Source organism: Pan paniscus, chromosome Y (assembly GCF_029289425.2).
Source record: "Pan paniscus chromosome Y, NHGRI_mPanPan1-v2.0_pri, whole genome shotgun sequence".
NCBI classification, from domain to species: domain Eukaryota; kingdom Metazoa; phylum Chordata; class Mammalia; order Primates; family Hominidae; genus Pan; species Pan paniscus.
In genome coordinates this window covers 19,697,962-19,702,775 of record NC_073273.2, presented here as the reverse complement: position 1 = coordinate 19,702,775, position 4,814 = coordinate 19,697,962, and the positions used below count along the sequence as shown (strand labels likewise).

At 51.3% G+C, this 4,814-nt stretch overlaps 1 long non-coding RNA gene across 1 annotated transcript; it reads right to left on the bottom strand.

The window, feature by feature from the left end:
* Positions 1-403: 403 nt before the first annotated feature.
* On the bottom strand, positions 404-2,775 carry LOC134729874 (uncharacterized). Its single transcript, XR_010111376.1, has 2 exons — positions 1,949-2,775; positions 404-1,414 (listed from the first exon to the last, which is right to left on the bottom strand). It is a non-coding gene; the product is annotated as an uncharacterized LOC134729874 (long non-coding RNA).
* Positions 2,776-4,814: the final 2,039 nt, after the last annotated feature.

Sequence of the window (4,814 nt, the reverse complement as noted above, 5' to 3'; positions counted from 1 at the left end):
TTTCCCTAATTCACTGGCTTGCCATTTATGATGCCCAATTATAACACTTGCAATGCTCAGATTTAAACCCTACGACTGGGCATCTACATGACTGTGCATCTTTTGTTCAGCAAAGAAAGACTGTTGAAGAACAATTTCAAGGAGCTGGGAAATCCATAAAGCCTGAAGGGACAGGGTTTCCCCAGAACGTTAGTGAAACAGCGCTGGAACAACCAGCGATAGTTACCCAGGTAGTCTGGAAGTGCCATAGTATTCACTGCAAGTAAAATGAAAGTGAAATTAATGAAGCGGACAGACATCTCTCCGGGCCATGGCACAAGAAATGTTGATGGCTGATGTAATACCTTGGTTCTTATTTTCTTAGTTTAAAAGAATTTAAACAAGAAACACGCAGCAAAAGAAGTACCGCATAGAGTAATTTATTGCACACACACACACAAAAGAATACTTTGAAAATTAAGTGCAGAATAGACGGTACATTCTGAGAAAGAGATTCCAGGGCAGCCTGCTCATAAGAGTGAGACAGCATTAATTGTTACTGAAGAAACCCTCCTTCTGGGACTTTTACGTGATTATTCATAAGAAGGTGGAAAGAAGTGTTATAGGAAGCAGGTTTTGAGTCGTTTTCTGGATGCACATGTGCAGTAGCTGTACATATTTGTGCATACATTGCATGTCTCATTAGCATATTAAGTCTCCACCCAGGAATGTGTTTTTACTATTAAAATGAGCAAAAGTTCAGTTTGAGGATAGATAAAATCAAAATGCACATGCTGTCTAGAAGTAAAAGTCCCTAATGAAGATAGCGGGTTTCAAAGGACCCCAAGTGCTCCACATCTTAAATGTCGCTCCAACAAACCTGGAACACTATCTGTTCCTGAGAGATCAGGTCCCATCTGTGTTTCTGAGACACTGGCAAGTCAGGCGTGACTTGAGATGAGACTGATGAGTTCAAGCGTAAAATGCCTAAATAATCAGCAGCTTCAGCTTGCATTTTGGAGCTTGTCCGCTTAAATGGGTGGATGAAAATGGCTCACAAGTCTCACTCCTCGGAAATGGGGTCTTCTCCTTTGCTCTTAGCAGATTTTGTGCCACCCAATAATTAACCTTCCTGATGCCTTGACTTTCACATTCGTGAAAAAGGCGCCATTGAGAGTGACATTTCCAGGGAGGCACAGACGTTGTCACCCCCTGCAGAGTTCTGAAGCTGTTCATAAGCAGGCCACGTGGAAGATTTCTCTCAAAAGCTGTTGAGCATGAGCTCTGGCTAGAGTAAAAAGAGGGCTGCGGCACAATGGACAGTGTCTCAGACATCAGGACAGTTTCCACAGAAGTTTAGGAAAGAAGGCAGCGCCCTGGGCTGCAGAAGGCGCAATGCTCTGGAAAGAACCCTGGGTACAGCTGAAAGAAGAACCTGAGAAGGATAGGGCCAATCGGTTGAGGACAACCCGCCTGATTTGGGCAAAGGTAAGGTGTCTACGTAGGGTAATACCCTTCTCAATGCTCAGCGCAGACCTGTCCTCCAGGTCCACCTCTGTACTCATTCTCCTTGGCAAAGAGTCGGCATAGCATAAGAACTCAGCAGTGCTTTGCACACCGGGAAGTCCACACCCACACCGCTCTCTCCCTCCCTCCAGGGCTATGCACCCCGGTTCTTGGTACATGCTGGGATTATATTTCTGAAGCCTACCGACAAACAGGCTGAGAGCAGTTAGTTAACAGACTACAGCTCCCAGCATATTAGGTGGGGCGTGTAGCACTCTGCCCCTTCTTCCAGAACTGTGCCTCGCCCCGGAGACTGGCGCATGCTGGGATTCTAGTCCTGTAGCCCTTTGACCAAAGGGTTGGGAGTGTTTATGAAAATACATCTCCCAGCAAGCCTAAGGACACGCATACCGCCCCGCCTCTTTCTCCACTGACGGGCCGTGTCCCTGACCCCAGTGCATACCTGGTATGGTAGTCCTGCAGCCCTGTGATGAAAGTTCTGGAAGTCTTTATGAAACTACATCTCCTAGCAAGCAGAAGGAGGTGTCCACAGCCTAGCCTTTTCCTCCAGTAATGCGCACTGTCCCTGAGCCGGGCGCATGCTGGGATTGTAGTCCTGCAGGCCAGTGATGAAAGTTCTGGGAGTGTTTATGAGACCGCATCTTCCACCAAGCCTAGAGAGGCGCGCACAACCCTGCCTCTTCCTCCAGTGACGCACACTTTCCCTGAGCCCGGTCCATGCTAGGATTGTAGCGCTGCAGTCCTGTGACCAAAGGGCTGGGAGTGTTTATGAGACTGCATCTCCCAGCAAGACCAGCCAGGCGTGCAGAGCCTAGCCCCTTCCTCCACTGATTAGCGCACTCTCCCTGAGCCCGTTGCATGCTGGGATTGTAGTGCTGCAGCCCAGTGACAAAAGGGCTGGGAGTGTTTATGAGAATACATCTCCCAAAAAGCATAGCGAGAACAGCACAGGTCCACCTGTTCTTACAGTGACGCGCGCTGTCCCTGAGCAGGGTGCATGCTGGGATTGTAGTCCTGAAGCCCTGTGACCAAAGGGCTGGGAGAAATAATGAGACAACATCTCCCAGAAAGCCCAGCAAGGCGCTCACACGCCTTTCTCTTCCTCTAGTGACGCGGACTTCCCCGGCGCCCCGTGCATACTGGAATTGTACCCCTACAGAGATGTGATGAAAGGGCTGGGAGTGTTTATGAGACTACCTCTCCCAGCAAGCCCAGCGAGGCGCACACAGACCTGCCTCTTCCTCCAGTGACTAGTGCACTCTCCTTGAGCCAGAGGTATGCTGAAATTGTAGTGCTGCAGCCCTGTGACTAAAGGACTGGGGTAGTTATGAGACTGCATCTCCCAGCAAGCCCAGCGAGGCACGCACAGCTCCAAGTCTTCCTCCAGTGACACACACTGTCCCTGAACCCGCTGCATGCTGGGATTGTAGTCCTGCAGCCCTGTGACGAAAGGGCCAAGAGTGTTTTTGAGACTACATTTCCCGGAAGACCTAGGGAGAGGCACAAAGCCCCGCATCTTTTCCCCGTGACGCATACAGTTTTTGATCCCGATGCATCCTGGGATTGTAGTCCTGCAGCCCTGTGACAAAAGGTCTGAGAGTCTTTATGAAACAACATCTCCCAGCAAACGCAGCGAGGTGTGCACAACCTTCCTCTTGTTTTCCAGTGACGCGGGCTGTCCGTGAGCCCCATGCCTGCTGGGATTGTAGTCTTATAGCACTGTGACCAAAGGGCAGGGAGAGGCCATGAGACTACATCTCCCAGGAAGCCCAGCAAGGCGCACACTGCCCTGCCTCTTTCTCCTTAGACTAGCGCGCCGTCACTGAGCTGGGTGCATGCTAGGATTGTAGTCCTGCAGCCCTATGACCAAAGGGATGGGAGTGTTTATGAGAATACATCTCCCAGTACGCCCAGGAGGTGCACACAGATCTGCCGCTTCCTGCAGTGACTAGCGCACTGTCCCTGAGCCGGGTGCATGTTGGGATTGCAGTCCTGGATCTCTGTGACCAAAGGGCTGGGAGGGTTAATGAGACTACATCTCCCAAAAAAGCACAGAGAGAAGCGCAAAGCCCTCCCTCTTCCTCCAGTGACACGCGCTGTCCCCGAGCCCAGTGCATGCTGGGGCTGGAAGTGTAGTCCTTCAGCCCTGTGATGCAAGCGCTGGAAGGGCTTATGAGAATACAACTCCCAGCAAGCCCGGCGAGTAGCACACAACGCCGCTTCTTCCTTCAGTGACGCACAATTTCCGTGAGCCCCGTGCTGGCTGGGATTGTAGTCTTCCGCCTCTTCCTCCAGTGACAAGCACTGTCTCTTAGCCAGGTGCATGCTGGGATTGTAGTCCTGCAGCCCTGTGACCAAAGGGTTGGGCATGCTTATGAGAATACATATCCCACCAAGCCCAGCGAGGCGTGCACAGTCCCGCCTCATCCTCCAGTTATGCACACTATCCTTGATCTTGGTGCATACTGGGATTGTAGTCCTGCTGCCCTGTAATGAAAAGTCTCGGTGTCTTTATGAAACTACATCTCCCAGGAAGCCAAAGGAGGCGCACAAAGCTTTGTCTCTTCGCCCAGGCACATGCGCTATCCCTGATCCCGGTGCATGATGGGAATGTAGTCCTGCAGCCCTGTGACCAAAGGGTAGGGAGTTTTTATGAGACTGCATCTCTCAGCAAGAAGAGCAAGGCCTGCACAGCCCCGCCTTTTCCTCCAGTGAGGCGCACTGTTCATTAAGGAGTGTTCATGAGATTACATTTTCCATCAAGCCCAGCGAGTCACGCACAGCTCTACCTCTTCCTCTGCTGGCGCGCACTGCCCCTGATTCCGGTGTATGCTGGAATTGTGGTGCTGCAGCCCTGTGACCAAAGGGCTGGGAGTCTTTGTAAGACTACATCTCCCAGCAAGCGCAAGAGGTGCCCACAGCCGCGCACCACCCTCCCCGCCCCACTCTTCTTTCAGTGACCGCGCACTGTCCTGTGAACCTGGTGCATGCTGGAATTCTCATGTTGCGGAATTCAGGAGGATGAGAGAGACCTCGGGTTGAAACAGGAGAATTTTTATTGAGTGCACTCAGTGTCAGGCCTCTCAGCCTAAGCTAAGCCATCGTATCTTCTGTGACCTGCATGTACACATCCAGATGGCCGGTTCTTGCTTTAACTGATGACATTCCACCACAAAAGAAGTGGAAATGGCCTGTTCCTGACTTAATTGATGACACTGTCTTGTGAAATTCCTTCTCCTGGCTCATCCTGGCTCAAAAGCTCCCCCGCTGAGTACCTTGTGAGCCCCACTCCTGCCCGCCAGAGAACA